Genomic DNA, 24,871 nt, shown 5'->3' on the forward strand with positions numbered 1-24,871 from the left:
ATGACCTCAATTACATGTAAATAATCTGTTAAAACACTTCTATCCGAGTCAAATAATATAATCAAGCATTAAAATCACCAATGAATATTAACGATTTACAATTCCGGCTTCACAGCCAGAATTGAGCTCAGGAACAGACGCAGCGTCTGCTGCACCTCTTCCAAAGGACGCAGCTCTGCTGCGCCTGTCCCTGGTTGAGTTCTGTCTCTGAACTCCCGTTTCTGCCTTGATCTAGTTTATTTGTTTACGTATTTAATTTACTATTAATCGTATTATCACCTAATTTCTGTTTGTTTAATTATTTATTCTTTCTTTTCTAAAATTATCCGTTTTAAATGTATTTTCGACATAAATCAATTAATCCAATGTAATTATTGTAAATTTTTTCATTGTATTTTTATTGTATTTCTTTTATCGTATTGCTTGTATGCTCTCACATGTAATCGATCTTAAATTCCTACTTCGACTCAATTGCATGTTAAATTACGTGATAACCGACTTAGTATTAATTCTCACATACTAGAATTAATCTAATGAATGTTGCATTGCATGCATATAAATCGACAACATATCGAGTATAGATAACTTCCCAAATCATTAGTAGAGGCCGCTATTGAGGCGGGCGGGATTAGGTGCTCGATCAAAAGAGCTTCCTTATACGTACCCTCACCCCTTACTCCAGATCTCTGTGAACATCCATGTTCATTGGCATCCACGAGAGTCATTCTAGACATAGAATGATAAGGGTAACGAGTTCTTGGTGTTCATGTCACTACTTTGTGTCTTGACATGGTACGAGGTATTCGAACGGTTTCCAATTTTCCACAATAAATTGTTGGCGACTCAACAAATGCACAAGAAAAGCTTGCTCGCTTTTCGCCTCCGTGGGCCCGCGTCCACAAACATGCCTCTATGTTTTCCGGATCCATAGCTGCACCATCCTTGGAAATCACATGCCCAAGAAAGGCAACTTCCTCGAGCCAGAATTCACACATAGACAACTTTGCATACAGCTGGTTGTCAAGCAAAGCCTGTAACACGAACCTCAAATGCTCCTCATGCTCCTCCTTAGTCTTGGAATAGACTAAGATATCATCTATAACACCACCACAAACTAATCCAAAAACTGACTGAAGACCTGGTTCATCAAATCCATAAAATTGCGGGTGCATTAGATAACCCAAACGGCATCACCAAGTACTCATAGTGACCATACCGCGATGTAAAAGTTGTCTTTGGTATGTCCTCATCCCGAATCCTCACTTGGTAACCTGATCTCAAATCAATCTTGGAAAAGACTCCTACCCCACTCAACTAGTCAAACAGATCATATATCCTTGGCAAAGGATACTCGTTCTTCACTGTAACCTTATTCAGCTCTCTGTAGTCAATACACAACCTCCAACTCCCATCTTTCTTCTTCACAAACAGAACTGGTGCTCCCCACGACGATACACTAGGTCTAATGTATCCCTTATCAATCAAATCATCCAGCTGTTTTTTTAGCTCCTCCAACTCCTTAGTACCCATGTGGTACATGGACTTAGAGATTGATCCCGTCCTTGGTTTTTAGCTCCACACTAAAATCTATTTCCCTCTTTGGTGGCACACCTGGTATCTCCTACGGAAAATCATCTGGAAACTCTCCCACCACTGGTATTTGATCAGCTGCCGAACTCACCTTACTATGGTCTCTCACATGGTATAGAATCAAAGGACACCCCTTCGTCAGATAAGACTTCAATGTCACCGCTGCAATCACTTTGACTTTGGGTTTGACAACAAACCCACGATAAGACACACTAACTCCCTTGGGACCTTTTAAAGAGACTCTCTTTTGGTGACAATCTATTCTAGCCTTGTACTTACCCACCCAATCTATACTAACTATCATCTCAAAACCATCCGTAGAACACTCTAACAAATCCACTAGAAGGTCAACCTGCCCCATTATCATAGATACGCCCTTAAACAACCTCCCACAAGATACAGACTCACCCGACGGTATCAAAACCTCATCTTTTACAGACTCAAACTCTCTTAAACGAAAAAGCTTAGCATGACTCGACAATACAAAAGAGTGTAACGCCCCCGAATCAAACAAAACAAAGGTAAAAACACAAGTAACAAGAAAAGTACCCGTGATCACGTGAGCATCATCCTCAGCAGCTTTCTTGTCCATCATGAAAAACTTGCCACTGGTCTTTTGTCCACCTCCCTGGACGGCACTAGCACTAGTAGATGGCTTGGCAGCCGACCCCTGGTTGTTGTTAGCTGCCGGTTTCTGATAAGAATACCGCCATTGCGGTTAGATCCTCCGTTGTTGTTACTCTGACCACCTTATTTGTTCTATGACCCAGCCGGCCTGTTGCTAGCATAACTCTAAGACTGACCCTGAGAGAAACTTCCCTGTGATGGCCTCTGAAAACCCCTTCCCACAGCACTATTACACTCATGTCTCTTGTGGCCCATACCGCTACAATTGTAACAAGATATACCCCAGCTGCTACTACCACCACCACGACCACGCCCATAGGAAGCTCCACTGCTAAACCCCGATCCCGATGAGTAAGCCCTCGCTTGGTTATGGGTGCCCCTCTTTGTAACTGGACTGACCACCACCCTTACTCTTAGCCTTCCTCTTCTCGAGACCTCTCTCCATGTTCTCCTTGGCCATTTCGATCAATCTCTCAGCTTTCCCTTCTCTCTCATACACCTCCTTAACATCTGTAAGAACCCCAACCGGTAACTTCTCCATTATCTTGTAGGTCAAGCCCATCTCAAATCTTAGCGCTAAGTTCTCCTGGTTCAACCCCATATCCTCTGCATACCTAGACTTCTTATTAAAATTATGATAGTACTCAACCACAGTCATATCTGGAGTCATTTTGAAATCATCAAACTCTTCCCTCAGCTTACTACGAACATGCTCACGCACAAACCCTCGGCGCATAACTCTCTTAAACTCGCTCCACGGTATAGCTGACTTCCCTTGCCTCACACACAAGTTCAGAGCACTCTCCATTACCTTATCCCACCACTCTCCCGCACCATCTCTCAAGTAGAACGCAACTTGTTCAACTTTGAAGTCCTCGAGACAGTGAACCACTTTCAAGATGTTTTCCATCTCCCTATGTCAATTGTCGAGCAAAATTGGCGCTCCGGTACCCATGTATTCCTTTGGGTTGAAACGCGCTATGGTAGTAGTCAGCTTACCGAAGTCTACCCCAAGCCTCTTTGTCCTTCCCAAACTTCTTTAAGGCCTCAGTAAGCGCCTCTTCATGCTCAAGCATCTTGGCAACTTCATCCACACTCATCAACTCAGCCCTAGCATTTAAAGCTGGTCTCTTTGGTGGCATCTTTGAACTATATAAGAAAAGAGGTAAACATAAACACATATCCCACAACTAAACATGTATATAACCTGTGTAGACCCCACTCGACCGAGCAACTCATCCCACTCGATCGAGTTGAGGTCACTCGATCGAGTTGGCCACTTACTCGATCGAGTACCTAAACTCCAGAACTTGACCAAAAAGCATCACATAACACACTTGATCGAGCCCCTCACTTACTCGATCGAGTAGCCCTCGCTCGATCGAGCCCCCAACTTACTCGATCGAGTGGCCCAAAACAGCAGCGATTGTTCAAAAACGTTAAATACCATACTCGACCGAGTCCAGCCCACTCGATCGAGCCCAACCTACTCGATCGAGTCATGCTGACTCGTTAGCCACCCGCATGCTCAACTTAACTACTTTTCACAACAACAACTATATATATATATATATATATATATATATATATATATATATATATATATATATATATATATATATATATATATATATATATATATATATATATATATATATATATATATATATATATATATATACACACACAAAACAACAACGCAACATTCTATTCATATGTTTCTAATAAACCACGTTATAAATCAACATCATGCAACTTCATTATTCACATCAACATATAATCATACAAACTACTCACCTTTTACCACCACATTCTCCATTCTCCACATTTATTTATCCACCAATACATACAACACATCAATTAATATATATATGCATTATAGCTTAAATAAACACATAACGATCCCATGACACCCCATAGTGACCGGTTCAAAGTTGTAGGGCGAGTTCCCAACTCTATGACGTATCCCAAGCCTTTTTATTAGCTCCTAACAACTCCTACCCAGGTTCATTTTATTTTGACTCCCTAGATTAGTTGAGTTCATTGGTTACAGGTTCCAAAATTGTCTCTCTAATACCACTTTGAAACACCCCCACACACCAAGGTGCCTTACCAAGATCACCTAATGCTTGGAAATGCTACCATCTCGGTTACCCGAGGCAATGTATATCAAATAGACCATAAAGAAACATACTTAATTAAGTAAATGAGTTTAAGTGATTACAAACCAAAACAAAAACTGTAAAGTAAATACAAATGTTCCAAAAACAAACCAACTGAAAAGAAAACTAAGTTCAAGACACAGCGGAAGACTCGAGTAACACATGTGATTACTCCATCCCACATATCCCTCGCGCAAGCCATCTCATACCTGCTTAATAACTGCTCACCACCCCCGAATGGATCACCACGGTTTTCAAAACATTTAAAACGGGGTCAGTTACTGATTACATAAAACAAGATACACAATATAGATATAACACACAACTCACAACTCCATTATATCTCCACACAACTGACTACACACAAAAAAGTGTAGTCCTTCCAGAATACCCATTGCAATAGATAGTCCACGCCGCCAGTGGGGGACCGTAGCCGTACCCACCAAATCCCTGCTCATCTATTCCGAGCGAAACTCATGTTCCTTAATATGCACATCCCCTCCTGTGGCGGGTTCCACAGAGGGCGAATTATGGGCGTGAAGCCACTCCCACAAGTGACTCCACTCAGCCGAGGACATGCCTCGCGAACCACAGACAATCACACAACCAATTATACAATAACAACACCAATACAATACCAATACGTTAAAGATCAACAATAAACAAAACCATCACCAACAACTATGTAACCAATAATCGAGTAGGGAAACCCTACCTGGAATAAGCAAATCACCAGATCGTCACAAAACAGCTATTCAATATTGCTCCTCTACGAAACCACCACCTATAATCACATAATCATATCATCACTATCTAATACATATCATACTCCCAAAATCCCCTAAAATACGCAATTAGGGTTTTAAACAAAATCAATGAAAAGGTATAACAACTATAGAAGGATCTTACCCACGACACGACGAACTCAACGGCACAAAGAACACGGCGAGCCGACGACCCTAGCCTTTGGGATTTGATAGCAACGCGAAGAAAGGAAGTAACGTAACTTGTTTTTATCTTGAGAGGTTTTAGAAAAGATAAAACGTGAGAAAGGAATTGACGGAATGCTTTAAATATCAATCACGCGTTGCTAACAAAACCCGGCTAAAATAACCCGCAGAACCGACTTACTCGATCGAGTGACCTTTACTCGATCGAGTACCATACTTACTCGATCGAGTACCCATCTTCAGAACACTGTTTCGAAATCCAAACTAACTTACTGGACAGAGTAAGCCCCACTCGATAGAGTACCCACAAGCATAGAAAATCATAGTATTACAAGGACTCAAAAACTCTTACCCATCAAAGAGTCCAATATGACTCTCTTAATGCTCTATACTACATGTTATACAAGTTTTGTAATCATGAGATAAAATCAAAGAAAAAGGAGGGGTAGGAGACTCACAATGGTTGGTTGAGATGCTTATGGAAGCCATCAACCCTTAAATTGCGTCGTCCTCTTACATACTTGTTCAACCATAAACTATCACTCATTGTGATATCATCATCATCATCCTCCTCCTCCAAAGAACCGGAGGCATCACCATCATCATCTTTACTTGAAATTTGCTCATTGTCATCATGGCTTGATTCACTACCTTCCCCATCCTCAGCATCAACATTCTCCTCACTCCTAGCAACCTGGATGTCCCTTTCTTCATCTTGAGAGGCTTGAGGAAAGAATACCTTCTTATCCACCCAATCCGGCAAAGGACTATTAGGGTCAAGAAGTCCTTGCCTAGCAAGATGATATAGTGGTGGATATTGGGCATAGTAGGCATTCACTCAATCCTTGTAGGCCTCTCTATTGATTTGCTTCATTAACTTGGTCAAATAATCATTGCCTTCCATAACATTTGGGTCATTTTTCTGAATTCTTCAAAGGCAAAGGGATAGGGTGGTATAACAAAGGAGGAGGGTCTTCATTTTAACTTTGTTGTTGGTTGATGATGTTTTTGGCAAGTTTGGAAACAAGGATAAGATAGTTGTTTCAGCGAGTGGAAATGCGGCAAATTTTCCTTGGCAAGACAATAGAGTCGGCTCCCTTGATTATCCATTCATATCCCAGGGCGGAGTTATCATGGCTCACCTAATGGAATTTGTGAATCAATGTTCTCATATCAAGGAGATTACCACCTTTAACCGGCTTTTAAGCTTTGGTTTCATTGAATTTTGGGTTAAAGTGTTTGGCCAACCTTGTTATTAAGCCTCCATTAATAATAAAAGCCATCTTTTCTTTTCCCTCTTTGATGTCCATCCATCTCTCTAACAACAATTGGAGAATATTGTAATCATTATGGGACTTTCCATGGACATTCATTTTAGACTCCAAGTAGGCAAGGTCAAGTTCGGTCTTGTGGTTTGCTTCTTTTCTTGCGATCAAGGTATTGCTTATAGACCTATGCCAATACCGAATACCCGGATGGTGGATATACAAGGCATTGCAATTTCTAAATGTGGTCAATTCTCTGCCGGCAATTGCCTTCCATAGGAGTTTGCCATCAAAATTAAGAGGTTTCTTGAAGAAATCCCAATGGTCATGAAGTCCAAATACCTTACCGAAATGATCCTTAATCATTTTTATACTTTGGTTCTCAAGCCGAAACTCAACATATCTTGGAGTCTCAATCTTATACTCCCTCAAAGAACTAATAAATTCCAAGGTGAAGGAGAGGTAAGTCTATTCATTCATCTCCAATAGTGTAGATAACCCCATAGACTCGAAGAATGCTTTTGTTTGATCAAGCACTCCTAATTTTTCCAAATTATCATGGCAAACAAACTTTGTGGCGATATCAGCTGGTATTGGGAGGAAATTTGCAAAGTTAGAGATCAAAAAGAAGGAGGTGTCATAGATAGTGACTAGAGTATAGGGTTTGTGGGGTATACGGTTAAAAGATGCTACAATTGGATTGAAGACACGCAACCTGATGTGAGGTGGAAAAAAGCTATCTGGAATAAGATGAGTGCCCCTAAACACTCTTTTATTGCCTGGGTTATTTCCTATAATGGTTTGATGATGAAAGACAGATTGTTCCAGTTTCATGTTGCTACTGATAACCTCTGTTACATTTGTCAGTTGCAGCTGGAAAATCATAAGCATTTATTTTCAAAATGTTCATCTAGCAAACAGGTTTTGCAGAGAATTGGGGACTGGCTGTGTTGTGATATGGAATACTCCAGTCGCCTGGTCAGGATTGCAGCTAAAAGATAGAGCAAACTCAGGAAAGCAATATGCACTGCTGCAGTTATGACAGCCTGGTATTTCATTTGGATGCAGAGGAATGAAGCTAGGTTGCAGAATAGAGTAATGAGACCTGAAATGATTGTGAAAAATATAAGAATGGTCATTCGAAATAGATTTCGTTGTTGCAAACTGAGTAATATCTCTCGCAGGGATAATATTTGGTTAGCTAGAGTGCATTTTATATAATATAAGCACTACGAAAATGGAATGTAATGGAAAATGTATGATGTAATGCTGTTTATCAATGAAAAGCTAACCTTTTAGCAAAAAAATTAAAAATAACTTTGTGTCGATGACTTTGTTTTGGCAACGGATACAAGTGCAATTCAATGCTCATTAGGTAAGAATGTTACCTTCGGATAGTCCTTGAGTTGCTCGACCTCCGGTATTGTAGGAGCAACTAGCTCAATGGCCTCAATAGGCCCCCTTACTTGCTCTCTAGCTCTTTCCACCACCACCAAAGCTTTTGATGCTAGAACTTTTTGCCTTTTCGATAGATTTTTGGATTTTGATACTTGAGTGTTTCCTTTTGTTCTTTCCATGATGATTCTTCCTTGTAATTGATGTCAACAAACCTTTGATATGCTTGAGTGCTCTTCCGCTATTCCAACTTCAATCAATTTCTCAATCAATTTGGGGGTTTTCGAATTTGTCCTAACCCTAGAAATTTTTAATTGATTTTGGGAAGATTTTGATGTTTGAAGGTCTAAATGTTGACAAAGAAGTGATTTGAATTGAATTTTAGCAAGTTTGCAACGATTTTTGATGAATTTGGTTGAGTATTGTGGGTTTTTGATGATTTGATTTGAGTGTTGTAGTGAGGGAAATGTGTTTGTGTTTCTGAATGAAGAAGATAGAAATGAGGATTGAAGAAATAAGTACCGTGTTTTAATTGAAGTAGCAGGGGGGACGCTCGAGCTGATATGGGGACGGGCGGATTATGCTTCAGGAATTTTCTTTACTCTTTGGGGACACCCGTCCTGACTTAGAGACGAGCGAGATGAGCTCTGGGACGCCCGTCCTGCTTCCAGCTCGCTCGGATTGCAGTGCAGCTCCTCTTTTCTTAGCTCTAATCCCCACGGGCTCAGGTCTGCTTGTGGGGATCCCTTTCCCGCTACGTTGATCCTTCAATTCCTATTTTCCGTCATTGGGTTGCGCTCCATAAGCTTGGTTAGCCTAGGCAATTGCTTTCCCACACTTGATCATCATACACTACACATTTCAAACACATTAACCCCCCCCCCCCCCCCCCTCACTTGCTCTTACGTCACAAAAATTACGAAATCAAATCATATAAGATGCAATGCAAAAATAACGGAATGTACAAATTAAATTAAATGCAAGTTAAAAGGTTAGCATATTTACAAATGGTGGTTTAAGGAGAACTACACCAAACTCTCCTCCATTTGAGAGATGTCAAGGGGGCAAAGCAAGGGCGATGTTGATGTTTCTCAGCGCATTGTAGAACTAATCAAAGGCTTGCTCATTTTCATAGTAGAAGTCTTGTATAGACCTTGGTACATAGTTTCTTTCATTAGTGTAGGAATCCGAGTCAATGTGGTGACAAGGATCTACAAAGCCTTGATCTAGGGTCATAGCATTTCAAATGTAAGGATTAACCAATCCATCAAATTCGTCATCCCATAGACCAAACACTTCCTTTGCTTCTTCGCCCATGTTGAGAGGATTATGAGTTGGCAAGAGCAACTGCTCTTTCTTGTTGACATGGCCAATGAGGCCTTCATTGATACTTGTCACGATAGGTGAGCTTTTCAAGCTCTCATTATTGTTATGAAAAATTTCATGGTCTTTGAATAGAGCCACTTCAATATCATCCACATCTTTCTTCCAATTGGGCGGTGTTTCCTTGCCCTCCTTGCTAGGATTTTCTTCTTTGACTTGTCCTTCGAATGGGGATTCAACTTTCTTCTTGTCACCTTCACGGCTATAATGATCAATGATAAAGCATGGTCCAAGCAAGTTGGGAGCTCTCATAATCTTATCAAGACTAAAGGTGATTGTTTCATCGCCAAAATCAAGTGTGAGCATCTCGTGCTTTACGTATATCACCGCTCCGGCGGTGTGTAGGAAGGTCTTTCTAGAATGATCGTATACTGGAATCTTTCTCCATGTCTACAATAACAAATTCCACCGGTATGAAAAACTTTCCAATTCTCATGGGAAGATATTCCCATACCCCAAGTGGTTTCTTTCTTGTTCGGTCCGCCATTTGTAGAGTCATATTAGTACACTTGAGTTCTCCTACTCCTAACCTTCACATACTGAGTATGGCATGACACTCACAGTTGCACCTAGATCACATAGTGCTTTGTCGATTGTGGTGTCACCAATGGTACATAGAATGGAGAAACTTACCGCATCTTTGAGCGTAGGTGGGGAATTTCCTTGAAGTATTGCACTACTTATCTTTGTGAATGTGATGGTCTCTAACTTCCTAATGGACTTCTTCTTGGTAAGGATTTATTTCATGTATTTTGTATAGGCCGTCACATGGTTGATCAACTCTGTGAATGGGATTGAAACCTCTAGGTTCTTCACAACCTCCATGAACATCCCAAGTTGCTCATCAAGCTTAGGCTTGGCTTGGCGACATGGAAACGCAAGTCTAATCACAATAGGTTCTCTTTAAATCTCTTTGGACTTTTCTTCATTTCCCTTCTTCAATGGTTCATTGGTAGTTGGTTCCACTACCCTAGGATTTCTCCTCAATGGTTCCATCACATCTCTTTGCTTGACACTTTCCTCAATAACATCCTCTTCAACTAGCTCCTTAGGTCCCTCATATTGTGTACTACTACTCAATTTAATGGCATTAATGGTTTCATATCTTGTAGGAGGGTTATCTTCAGGAGGTAATTGTCCTTTTTGCCTTTGGGAACTTGAAGAGGCTAATTGGATCATTTGTGTTTCCAATATCTTAGTATGAGCAAGGATATTATTGATGGTAGTATCTTTGCCTTGGCTATCTCTTTGCATTTGAGCAAAGAAGTCTTGTTGGCTCTTTTGCATTTGAAGGACCGCTTTTTGAACATTAAAAGCTTGGTCATTGGATTGATTATAAGAGGGTTAGTTTTGGAATCCTTGTGTTTGCTTTAAAAAGGGTCTTTGAGTAGGATTTCTCATTGGAGGTGGGGTGTATGTTGGTTGTGGATTTTGAACATTTTGGCTTTTATTTGAGAAGTTTGGGTGGTATTTGTTGTTTTCATTGTAAAAGTTGGAGTAAGGGGTGCCATTCTTGTATGCTTGGAAAGCATTAACTTGCTCATTTGTGCCTCTACACTCTTGTTGACCATGTCCCAAAGTTTCACAATTCTCACATACTCCATTTGGAATAGAAGATGTTGACACCATGGTATTGACTTGTTGATGTTGCTTGGGTGATTGAGAAGCCTCATTCATCTTGGCTATGGCCTTGTCAAATTTCATGTTCATTGTGTCAATATGGGAGCATAGTTGGGCACCCAAATTGGCACTCAATTGTGTGACTCCCCTAGTAGCTTTTCTTGGCCTACTATATTAAGAGTTGTGAACCGCCATCTCCTATATCTTTGCCCATGTCTGGTTATCATCTACCTCGGTGAATCTTCCATTAGAACCCATGTTGAGTACATTCCTTGAATCTTCATACAACCCATTTCAAAATTATTGGACTAGAAACTATTCGCTTAGCCGAGGATGAGGACAAGAGCGATATGTATCTTTAAATATTTCCCATGCCTCATATAGAGATTCTTCATCTCTTTGTTTGAACCCGGCGATTTGGGCTCTTAACATGTTGGTTTTCTTCGGAGGGTAAAACTTCTTCTTAAAGGCAAGTGATAACTTCTTCCATGAATCAATTACAAAAGTGGCCTTGTCTAGGCTCTTCAACCATTGTTTTGCGGCTCCGATCAAGGAAAAAGGAAACAATACCCATCAAACTTGATCTTGAGTTACCCCCATTTTGGAAATTGCATCACAATAGTTAAAAAAAGTCTCAATGTGTAGATGAGAATCCTCACTAGGCATCCCTCAAAATTGGCTTCGTTTGACTAATTGTATGAATGCGGATTTGGCAATGAAATTACCGGTCAAGTGAGGTGGTGTTGGAGTACCATTGCGTATGTTCTGTTCGGTTGGTACGGAATGAGATGAAAATTTAGGCATTGTAGGTTAATTTTGTGGTTGGTTTTGGATTGGGTTATCCTCTCCTTGTCTTGCAAAAGGGTTGGTAAACTCAACAGTATCCGTTTGGATGAAACCAATGTCCACAAGTTCTCCAATACCCACAATTGATGAAGTACCTCTAACAGTTCTTCTAATATTTGTCAAAGTTCTATCTATTTCGAAATAAATAGGTAAAAGACCGCCTTGTGATCTCCTAGACATGCAAAAATCAAACAACTAGAAAACAATTAAAACTACCTTGAGGAGTTTGACTGCCCCAAGGTTAAGAAAGACACAACTATATACAACAAATGATAACAACTCAGATGAACACAATCACCGGCAACAACATCATTTTGATCTGTCGAGTGTATGTCGTCTATACTCCCAATCAAACACTATTTATATTCTCAACAAACTACTCTTAGAAGAGTGGGAAGTAAAGGTCGGATCTCAAGGGACGGGTATTGTATTGACTTATCGGTTGTAAATGGTTATGTCTTTAGTGTCACAATTTGGGTTGAGGTTGAGATTTGCAAATTAAACTACTTAACAAATGCAAAGTAAATAAGTGAAAGCAAAGCAAATTAGGCAAATAGAGTTTGTAAATAATTGATTAAAGCACTAGGGTGTCATGGGTTCATAGGAGAATCATGATGAGATCACAAAAATAAGTTTCATGGATACAAGGAATTTAGTTTTGTAATGGAATCGAGTTAGTTTATATCTTACAATTTCTAGGAAGTTTTGGGTCTCGGAGCCGAGTCGGTCACAACTTGACAACACCTACAATGACTTAATTCTCCCTATTCAACTATATCTATGGTCTAACAAGCCTTTAGTTGGTTTATGTCTTACAAGACTTGCTGAAAGGATACGAGAATCATACTAGGTTGTCAATCAAGCATTTCATCAAGCATAACATGTGCATAAGTTGAAACTACAACAAGCAAGCATTCATATGAACTTATTAAGTAAAGATCTACCCCATGATTAACTTCCCTAATCCCCCATTAACCCTAGTTAGGGAACTACTCAATCATTATCATGGTGAACATGCTAACAATGGTGTCAATCATCTTAACAAGTGTAAACATGATGAAGGAGTAAAAAAATAAACAAGGATTAACTAAAGAGTAAAGAAATTATAATAACTTAGGATTATCAAATAGAAAGCAAAGAATAATACAAGAAAACTTAATTAATGATGAAGAGTTGTCAATTCTCCAAAAAATCCAAATAATCTTCAAATTACCCAACTAGATCTAAGAATACTTGAACAATAATTAGAGAAAGATTAAGTTGTAAATAAGCTAAATAACTTGATTTAATCTAAAATAACTTGGTTTAATATATGATAACTTGATAATCACTTCGTAATACAAGGGAGTATTTATATTAAGGGCTTGTTTGGTTGTCATAAGCGAACTAAAGTTCCCGAGAACTTCAAGTTCACATGAATTTCCAATTCATGTGAATTTCCAAAAAGTGTTTGGTTTGCATGTGGGAAGTTAATTCATATGGGAACTTTCAAATACCAAGGGAGGGCTTGGTGAGTTACTTCCCATATAATGGAGGAAGTACATTCATGTGGTAATTTGTACTTCCCATGATTTTGGAAACCAAACAACATCATGGAGTTACACTTCCTAAGAAGTTTAAGATTCCATGATTTTAATGGGCAACCAAACAAGCCCTAAGTACAAGTATGAGGTTAACTAAGTTCCTAACTGACGATTAAGCCCCTTAAAAAAAGTCTAACGCCTTGAAAGTCCTACTATGGGATGCACGACTTGCCTATGTTAAATGCTCATCCTGCTCTGTGGGATGACCGTCCTACATTGGGGACACCCGTCCTTCTCTTTGGGACTCTCGAGCTGCCTCTGGGACGCCCGTGGGGATCATTGAGGAGTCGTGGGGGTCCTTCATCATTACCTATATACTTGTTTTATTGACTTAGGCCTTAGTATTGGTCTAGTCTTTGTTGCTTGGTTGTTAGACGCGATCTATTTAACTCCGGTTTGCTCCATATAAGCAAGGCTATCACTCCTCTTTTACGAAGGACACAAAACCTTATAGAATATGAAAAATAGAAAGCAAAAGATACAAAACAACCCTAATACATGCTATAAAGCATACGAACGGGGATAGTTAGAGGACTTAATGTGCATGAATACGATTCACATCACCTAAGAAGGTCGAGTAATGAAAACTGACAACTGTTTCATATAAACTATTCCCTAACCTTGTTCAAGTTTCACCCTAGGTAACACTAGACTTAGTCTAATTGTATCATTCCTATGTAACCGATTTGAAAGGAATTGAAACCAGTGAAAGGTTTGATAAGCCTGCATTTGTTGAGTCGCCACCATTTTTTATGGAAAATTGGAACCATTTGAATACTTCGCGTCATGTCAAGACACAAAGTAGTGACATGAATACTAAGAAATTTGTTACCCTTAGCATTCTATGTCTAGAATGACTCTCGTGATGCTAATGAACACGGATGTTAACATATATCTTGAGTAAAGGGTGAGGGTACGTATTAGGAAGCTCGTTTATTTGAACACCTAATCCCGCCAGCCTCGATAGTGGCCTCTACTAATGATCAGAGAAGTTATTTATACTTGATATGAACGAATCGAGCCTCTTGAATCCGGGTTTGAAATTAATGATGAAAACCCGCAAATATCGAATTATAAGGGATTTAAGTCGGAATTATTAAAAAGTATTATATAAAACAATTTATAAATGAGAAAAGATGATAATTTGAAAAGGAATGAGGGATAAAATGGAAAAAAGGCCTTCGAATGAAACGAAGAAAAAACACGAAAAAGAAGAAGAAGAAGAGCAACATCAACTAAGCAGCATCTGGAATAGGTGCAGCAAGTGCTAGGTCTGTTTCAGAAGGCACAACAACTGTTGCGTTTCTTCTCGATAGTGTCTCTCTGTTGTTCCGTCAAAAGGGTTTTAAAACATGATTTTTGAAAATGGTTTTAGGCATACTCGTGATGTAAACTTGTACCTTACTTGATACAAAATAAAATACAATAAATATATTGGGATTTACACCCTCAGACTTACATGTTTGATGAAGCGAGATTAACTAAGTTGTAGTATTAGTGATTTGTCGACTCGATGTAGAATGACAGTGCCCTCTAAAGAGGATTTAGAAAAAGATGATTAAGTTGATTGAGGTGTAGTGGTCAAATTGTTCGGTCATGCAAACGTGACTAGTAATCAGAATGATCTGAGCTTATGTAGTCGATTGATCAAGCACGTAGATGTCGAAAAGCAAGAGCGCGGTCTTAGAATGCAAAGGGAGAAGAGAAAGGCGGACACTCGCGTGAAAAATAAGTGAGGCGAAAGCCTCTATTTATATTAATCACATAGAGGAATTATGGAAAGGGTAGACTTTGGAAAGAAATCTTGAGGAAATATGGAAACTAGAGAAAAAGCAGCCCAGGAAGAGGCGCAACACAAACTCCAACCTTTCCAAGAGGCGCAGTACCTGATGCGTTCTCTCTTGAGCAGTTTCCTCCTCAGTAAGAAATATTTCCGCGGTTGATTTTAGGAATTAGGGAAGATAGAAGCTTCCTCATTCCGCAAGGAAGATATTTCCGTGACAATAGATGAAATTTAAGAATATTATTCCCGAAAATTTCAGAATATTCCGACTCGAATTTTAGACGGTTTAAGAATATTATCCCGAACTCCAAATGAACTCTAATTACTGTCAAAACGACTGTATCGGTGCGTAGATGACGACCATGAGGTTTACTCGACTATTGGAGCTCTCACATGTCGTCGAACTTACGAAATGTAATAAATCGCTCCGCATAATCAGACATGCTGCCTAATCGTCACTGGGTGATTGACGGGAGGTGCAGAAACGAGGTGTCTTCAGGTTCACATGATTCATAAGAGTCATGATCCGTCCCGAGCTGATCAAGAAAGGGACCTCACCTACTACTGTTGGTTTTTGGATCTTCTTTGTGGAATTTCTCGAAATTTTTCTTTTTGCACTTCATTAGCTTCTTAAAAAATTATTTTAAATCATCGAATGAAAGCTTGAAATAAGCATCCCTTTTTAAGAACAAATAATTGAAAAGTTTGAAATCTGATGAGCTTCATGTTTGAATGATCAAAACGTGTCTTTTTTATATGAATAAAGAATTTGAAAGAGTTAAAGATCAAAATATTTCTTTTTATGAATAAAGAATTTGATTTCTAAACCAGAAATTTTCAAAACGAACCTCCGAAAATGATTTTTTTTTTTTAAAATGAAGTGACGAATGATCATCGTAAATGAAAGATATTTTAGTAAATAATGGAAGATCATATCTGAATAACTCGAACTAATTATTTTTTGCTCGGCAAGGCCCTTAATTTACTCGTACTTTGCTGACTTTAAATTTGCTCCCAAGAGGGAGGCGGAAGAGGCCTGAAAGTACCCAGTGGTGAGAGACTGGATCATCTTCCGACAGAAGAGCCAGCGGTCCTTTTATGACACCTATAAGAGGAATGTGTATGCTGTGAAGAACGAGAACGAAAGCAAACTTCTACCCATTCACTTATTTTTCTTTACTCACAATTATTTTAGTCTTATGGACCTCATCTCTTTTTTACTATTTTAGTCGACATCGAAGCCTAGAGAGGCTTACACAAGAGCCCCTCCCTTAGTGGTTGACGTCCTTAGGCCTAGGAGCTCGAGTAGACTACTCCTAATGACCCCCATGGGGCCTATTTCATATTTGGGTTATTGTTTGCCTCGACAGTGCTTTCGTGAAACCTTTGTGGTTCCCATCGACCCTCCGCGGATGATGTTTAGGGAGCATTCAGTATCAGAGTGGACGGTGGGCCTGGCTGGGACGGGCGGCGATGCTCTCTTGCTTCCGTACCAGGAGTGCTCCGAGTTTTTTTAGAGGTGCCTAGCTTACTGGCTGATAGTCGTAAGCATTTGACTTTTTTTTTGTGAAGATTAGCATTTAATTGATATTTTTTGAACTTTTATTATCATTTGAATTATGATAGGAGTTGGCGATGCTCGCGTCGATCCCATAACTTTCCTTGAAACGGTGGAGTACGCGGGACCAGCTGGTACGACGGTGTCTACCAAGGTTCTCTCTTTTACTAAGGCGGTGACGAAGACTGGGATTGACGAGTTGCTGAATGTCGCGAAGAGGGTAGGAGCCCAACTTGGACTTGTTTTATTCTCTTCCTTTACCTATGAATGTATTACAGACGCTAAATGCAGGTGACACCGTCGAGGCAAGTGGATCTGTGGCGGATTGCAAACCGATTTTGAGCGATGGTCGTCTACGCATTCTCTAGTGGTCCTAGAGTATAGGCATGAACCCTTCCTCCTTCCTTTTTTTAGAAACATGTAGTTTGTCCTTAACAATATCATTATTTTATCGTCATTTTTCATTTTTGGCAGCAAGAGCGTGAGTTGGAGTCGGAACTGGCACAGTGTCCGGAGGAGACGACCCATCTTGAGAGAGAGCTCGAGGTTCGATATGCTAACATCGCCATTTTGGAGCCGATGGTTGCCGATCTTCAAGCTCGTTTAGCCGCAGTTCGTATATAGTATAGGATGGACATGTTTTTATATATTTGACAGTTGGCTCTCGGGCATGAATCCGAGTCTTGATGTATATGTGTTTTGATGTATATATAAGGCCTTGTGTGCCTTTAGTTGTTGTCGATCGTATTTCGAAATGTATCCACAGGTTCGCTTACAAAGTAGGTTTGGCCAGGCAATATTTCAGCTGTTATGCCGCCGACAATCACGCAAAAAGATAAACGTAAATCAATACCAAACGTTTAAAGTAAACTAATAATCTTTCATTAAAAAACTGTATATTAAAAATTTGAAAATGTAAAACCCAAGGCCTAAAAATAGCAGAAATGCAATGAGCAAGTCGAGAAGAAAAGAGAAAAATGCCAAATAAAATCGGCGACGAAATAAAAAACTAAAAAATGAAATGGGTAAGTGTGATTTGGAGTTTAAATAAGGATTGATCGTACGTCCGAAATCAGAAAAATGTTAAAAAGAGTGTCTTTAAATCTGAATCGCGTCTTAGCACATAAATCCGTAATTATAAAAATAAGAAATTTGGTAAGGATACGAAAAACACTGGAATTACATGATAACAACCTATAAGAATAGGAGATTATTACCAAAATCGAATATAGGAATTTGCCGGTAAAAATTACCCCCAGGAAGAGGCGCAGAAGTAGCTGCCATATTCCCTAAAGGTAGAGCGGTTACTGCGTCTGCTCTCCAGACCTCTTCTTCCTGAGCGAAATTTGGAAACCCAAGAAACTATATATAGGGTATGTATACAACGTATTTTTATCAAAATTTCACTGAAATCCGTAGCTCATATATAAATTCAAGATAAAAGATTTCTCTAATTATCATGCATATTTTCGAGTCCCGAGTCAAGAATTAGGTGAATGAATTCACTATACTACTACAAAAAAAGTGCTCTTGCGGCGCTTTAATTTGTTTGTCCCGGCGCTAAATAGCGTCGCAATGGATTTTACCGACGCTATAAAAACGCCGCGTTTTCCTATGCCGCTACCCTCTTTTACGGCGCTTTTTATTAGCGTTGGTATAGATCAATTAAAAGCGCCGCAATGTTCGAGGCGCTATAGGAAGTGAAATTCCAGCGCTTTGTAAGCGTTGCGGAAGCCTAGCAACGCTTTCTAAAAGCATCGCGCTAGTCATGCTATATATCTTTCAAACCTTGTAGTAGCTTTTGAGATTGCTAAAAGACCACATTTACCAACAGTACTAAAATACTTGATAAGCACAATATTTCAAATAAACAACTTATTAATATATTGTACATATCTTCACAATTTTTTGATACAAAATTTCAAACTCATTACAATGTCAAATACAGATAGCAATCCAAGACCGTACAAAGTTGTACAAGAAAAAGAACAACCTAAGTACTAAATGGGAAAGCATAAATGATTATCATGAGGCCATGTACTCAGTATGCAATAAGGAGCGAGGAACATCATTGCCATCTTCTATATTAGGTTATGCCAGAAACAACCACCTGGACCATAGAAGTAGAATGTATTAACTCAAAGGGAGTTAAATTGATGTCAAATTACGCTCCATAATGTAGAAATATACAGAACTGTAACCTGAAAAGAATAAAATCACATCTAGATTATTTACAACAAATAAATTAAAGCTGAAAAAGAGGAAATTATTAACAATATCAATTATCTTATGTGGAACTAGGGAAATCACCCGAAAGTTTTAGCAATGGTACATTGATCAGTCCAGTATGTAAAATCTAACAGATTGACAAATGTTTCTAAAAGCTCACTAATGACAACAAATTTTATCAGCATATAAGATACCCAGTGAGCATATAATACTATGTAAGTTATTATATACATTGACCTGACTCACCTGATGTTGAATGTCGCTTCTGGATAGAAGTCCTCATATATATTCAACACGATCAAATGTCCCTACAATAGTTAATAAAGTAAGAAAAGAGCAAACAAAATTTTACAGAAAAAGCAAATATACTAAGTCTAAACTTGTTGACGCTTGCGATATATTAAACATACCTGATTGTAATGATTCATCATCACAATCTACAAGTTGAGCACTTTAATTTTCATAAGCTGCAGTAAGATCAAAACTAAGTTAACTAATGTCTTACCTACACTTTCATCATTTGGATTTAACATAAACTAAATATAAAGAGCACTTATAATTAGAAATTTAGTCACAGCCTATCAACAATAACTTGAACAATCAGATTGTGCCTCAAAGTGTGTAGTTGTTATTCAAGTTATTTAATTTTCACCAAACCAACGGAAATATCAATTGAGATGAGGAGAAGAATAATATGAGTACTAAAAGTTGTGATCTTTAACAATCCCTAATTGAATCATTAGTATGAGTAGAGCAATGACTAGAACAATAACATTCTCAAAGTCAGTAGTATGATTTTAGTCAATTAACAAAGACAAAAACATTCTCAAAATCAGTAGTATGAGTAGAACAATGACTAGAACAATAACATTTATAACTGAATCAATTAATGTACAATATAAAATTTATGAATTAATTCAAATCCAATTTCAATATCTACTAAAATCAACAAAAATTAAGAAACTCTAACTTTTCGCTTGAAACAGATCTGAGATCAAATATCCATTTAATTAGAACACCGGAATAAAATTCATACTTTACCTTTAAGAATATGAGATTAAACTGGGTTCGGAAATGATGTCCACTCAGAAACAAGACATAAAGAATGAATTTTGTGTAAAATTGGAGAAAACCCAAATTTTGAATAGAAAACGAACAAATAAAAGTAAGATTATAATTAAACTTCAAAATCAACACAAATATATATAAAGTGCAATGAGAAATCATACGAGAAACCAATTATCATGTGAACTTACAGTATAAAGCCTTCAATTAATGGAAGAATAACCCTTAATGTTGAAGGAGGCGAAGACTTGAAGAGTAGGGGAAGCTTTTTTTAAATTCCTTTTGGTTTTTTATTTGGGGAAATTGAGATCTTAGATTTTCCAAGTCCCGCGTAGAATATAATCATAGCGGTGTTGTTGGGCGGCGTTTTTTAAAAGCGCCTCAGTTTTGGGCTTATTAAATCTAAGTTAGCACTTTTTTAAAATGATTTCTCTTTATTTTTTTTTACCGTGGGCCTCCTTTTTGTATTTGTGCCTAATTTCTCGACTTCTTTTGCAGCTCTGGCTCAGGGAAAGGTTATGGTTGATCGAGCCCCCAGTCGATGTGCTCGGATATCGCTCCCGATCAATCGTGCTAAGAAAAAGGCTATATATGATCGAATTCAACCGTGTTTACAACTATTGGGAAAACAAGTTAAAAGGTGAGGGGGAACCCTTGATTATATGGACTGTTTCGTGGTGCCATCTTAAAGCTTTGACTGGAGTATCATCACTGGATCCTACACGATCAATTCGTGTTCCTGGCTTGGATTTCTGATCCATATATTCCCGGAGAGGCTCTTGAGACAAGTTAGCTTGAAACAGAATATTGCAAAGCTTGGTACCGTACCGCAAACACCTCTGGCACAAGCACAGAGGAACATGTGGTATGTGCCTATTCGTTTTCGATGCTTGTGGTGTCTGACTCTTACGTCAATTGGCAAAAGCAAGCGCTTCTGAAGAGTGCGAGAAGCTAAGGAAGCATGAGCCAGTTGATTACAAGATCCGGGAGGTGACTAGAGAGAATCAAAAGTACTTGACTAAGAAGGAAGAGGAAGTCGGGTTTCGAGTTGTTCCTCCAAAGAAGAAGCCGAAGAAGACTCCTCCTATTAAGAAAATGGTGGTGAATAGTGTGGACAAGGGAAATTCATCCACGCAATGTTTCTTTTCAAAAAAAACTTTTTTTTACATTTTGAAAGAGCCACCACTAAAACTTTAAATGGAATTTAGAAACCAATTTTAGAGATTTCGGATTCGTATGAGATTACATGTTAGGAAGTTTAAATAATTTCATAAGAAAAACACCCAATCCCGCCCGTTGCAATGACGGCATCTACTAATGGCAAAGGATGAATATTTTGGTTAAGAGCACATGTGAGGAATGCAACCGTTGTGTTAATTCTTAACATGTGAATTGAGTTTCTAAGTCAGTTTAATGCATATAAATCGTCGAGTAATTTAGCATGTGAGCTCATTCGAAAATAGTGAACGCAAACAAAGAGAGAGATAGAAAGGCTCACGATTAGCATAAGATAGATGAGCAAACGTTAGTGGTTACCGCATAAAAAAAAACCTATGACATATCACATAGGACACGGCCTTAGGCCTCGAAATTCATGCCAAAGGAGGGACGACTCATGGCCTAGATCTCGGCCAAGGGTCATTCCTCCTAATGCATGCACATCGCTTAATTTTATAGAATTAGACGTTATCCTAGTCTAATTAAATAAAATCAAGGTTTTATTAAAAACATTTGACTCGAAAAAATAAACAAGTTAAAATTAACCAATTCTAAGTTAGCAAATTGATTTATAAAACGAGTTAGAAAAAATAACAAAATAAATACGATGTATTAATTAAATCGAATTCAAAATGTTAAGAAACTAATAACGACCATAATTTACGAAAATAGTATCGTCAAAAATTGGAGTTATAAGACCCAAAAAACGGAAAAAGGAGACGAGAAAGCAGTGTTATCTTCACGGTTTTCGAGGCATGAATCAAGTCAAAATTTGTCCATTTTTAGTCATCAAATGCAAACGGAAGGTTGATAAGCACACACTTCCGTACTAGCAAGAAATTAGTTAAAGGGAGATGGATTCATTAATAATTAGAGAAGTTGTAAATTTCATTTACATGTTAACTAGTTCATTTTTTATCCTAAAATGTCTAATTAATTTGAGAGTTTATAAGTTAAAATAAATCGTCGATTCAAACATGTTATTTAGCAAATCATGCCTTGAGAATCGTGTCACGAATATAGCTAATAAAAATCGAGAGAAAGAGCAAAGAGGTCGAATAAAATGACTTATAAGATGATGTATAAAAGATCGTTTCACGAATCGAAATAAACTCATTTTAATTAATTGCCCTCTTCCAACGCGAGGATATGTAAACGAGCAAGGCATATCGATCACTTTAGAAGAATTACGCCTTTTAAACTCGAGTCAACTCGGGTTTCAGAATGGTACTTTAACTCATACTCAAACTATTCTAGTTTCGTTTATCAAAAAGTAAGACGACCTTAAACTGACATAAAATAATGAAATAAAGCACCCTCAACCTACATGTATCGTTGACAAAGTCTTCTGCCTTATTTGATAGTAGATCTTGTTTCCAGGGGCCTCCGTCGATGAATACAAATTCCTTTTCAAACACGTTTTTCAAACTCGAACATTGTTTTTCAAACATGAATTGCGACTTCATTTCTCAACGAAAATCTTACTTCAAATATGTTTTAGAATCGTGGAAGAGTTTGTATTTGGAATATTTAAACAAACAGGTGGTGTTTTGGGTGTATAGGCACAGAAAACAGCGGCACACAGCGACTGGTCACGGCTGGAAAAACCACGAAAATAGATCACGCTCTATTTTTTGTGCAATTTCGAGTCGCGTTTTTAGGGATTTATAGGTTGTTATTGCTTGAGTATTGATAGTGGATGTGTGTAGGTTTTATTGTTTATGATTACGCTTGCCAAGGGGGCCCCAAATGAAGGAGAAATCGGGGTATATATAGGCGAAGAGGATGTTTATAGGGTTTACTCGGTTTCTTCCAGGAGGGGGTAGGGTTTGCTCGAGTGAAATGGAGATATTTTGGAGGCTTGTAAGGTTCTAGAAGGTAGGTTACTTGGATAAAAGGGTAATAAAAATATCTAAGCTTGAGAGAAACGGGTTTGAGACGGGTTGAAGCCTCGAAATGGGCTGTGAAACACGCGAAAAACGGAGAAGAGAAGAGCTCGGTTGGGGCCTCTTATTCAGGTGTTTCGCGTGGGATTGGACGTGGATTTTCATTGTCATAGGGCTTGGTTTGACAGCTTTATATGTGTCCTAGGTGAGGTGAGTGAGGGGGGGTTGGTGGTAGTCGAAATGGAGGTGTTTGGGATGGGTTTTAGGGAGGCAAAAGCAAGGTGTCGGGTTTGGTGTTGCGTTGAGTTGGACGAGATTAGGTTGGGTTTAAGGAGGGGTTTTTGGTTAGGTGCTGAGGAGACTCGAACATGGGTGGAATGGGTAGGAGATGGGTAGAAATTGGCATCAAAAATCGAGTCCAATTAGAGCTCAAAATCGAGCTACAAATCGCGTTTAAAACCGTCTTAAAATTGAGTTTTTCAAATACGATTTATAAAACAAATAAATTAAATTAAAAATGATTTATCAAATTAAATTAAATAAATTTCACATCAAAACACTTATTCTATCTTCTATAAATAAACTTGAGAAATAAAAATAAAATGAATTTATTTTAAAAAATCAACATTCATTTAAATTTCATTTAAATTAAAAATATCCATCGATGACGCACATTCTACATCGTAAAACGAGCTACAAATAGTGACGATTCCAACTGAAGAATACATGTCGTCCTATCATCATCGGGTGTGTCGATATTGTTGGAATATGTGTCCTCCGATAATAATGCGATCACAACTGTTGATCATGATGATCCCGTGTTTAAGTCTCATTTTAAAAGAATACAATTGGGAAGTATTTTTACTGTCAACTGGTCCACACATATCGGTAATGATTGGCTGACTAGAGTTTGACATTACTGTCGTGCGACGGTGGTGATCAGTTGATCCCCTAGGTCATACCTAAAGGATATTACTCTTAATTGATCGTATAACGTTACGAATTAATTAAATTACTTGAAAATTGACGGACGATTTTGGAAGTAAAATTTACGTATCTCATTATAATCTGATTAAATAAGATACGGTCTAAGTAATCGAATTGTTTCATTACTCAGATGAAATTATTGTTTAAGGAAACAATTGAAATTGAATGAATTATTATAAATACAAGTTATTGTGATTTATAATTGGTAAAATATTTTGGTACAAGTAATTATGAATTAGTAGGTCGATTTTTGTATATGACTTATTTTTATTAATACGTTGATTTTTAATATGTTAAAAATACATAATAAATTTATGTGACATGTGACATGTGACATATGACAAATTGACATTTTGACAAAGATAAAATGGAGTCCATTTTATCCTCTCGACCGAAATATTGGAGAGGATTAGGAAAATATTAGGTTAATTGTATTAGTGGTAAACATAATCATGTTTACCTAATACTAGACTTGCATGCCTACTTGTTCTTGTGAAGGCAACCATGAGCATGCATTGGCTCCCTTGTTCCTCCTCTCCCACCCGGTTTTGGGAAGAAAACCATTGTGGTTTTTCTTCTTATTTTTGCCTAATATTCACTAATATACTCACTTGTGATTATTATTCATTCACGCATCTAAAAACAAGTTTTTAGAAAGATAAAAATTTCCTCTATTCTTCCTCTCTCTCAACCGGTTTTGATAGAGAAATCAAATAATTTTTGG

The 24,871-nt window shown here is 38.2% G+C and overlaps 1 non-coding gene across 1 annotated transcript; it reads left to right on the top strand.

Annotated features, from left to right (window-relative positions):
* Positions 1–11,317: 11,317 nt before the first annotated feature.
* On the top strand, positions 11,318–11,424 carry LOC141603816 (small nucleolar RNA R71). Its single transcript, XR_012525664.1, has one exon. It is a non-coding gene; the product is annotated as a small nucleolar RNA R71 (small nucleolar RNA).
* Positions 11,425–24,871: the final 13,447 nt, after the last annotated feature.

The sequence above is a fragment of the Silene latifolia genome, chromosome 9, assembly GCF_048544455.1.
Source record: "Silene latifolia isolate original U9 population chromosome 9, ASM4854445v1, whole genome shotgun sequence".
In the NCBI taxonomy this organism is placed as follows: domain Eukaryota; kingdom Viridiplantae; phylum Streptophyta; class Magnoliopsida; order Caryophyllales; family Caryophyllaceae; genus Silene; species Silene latifolia.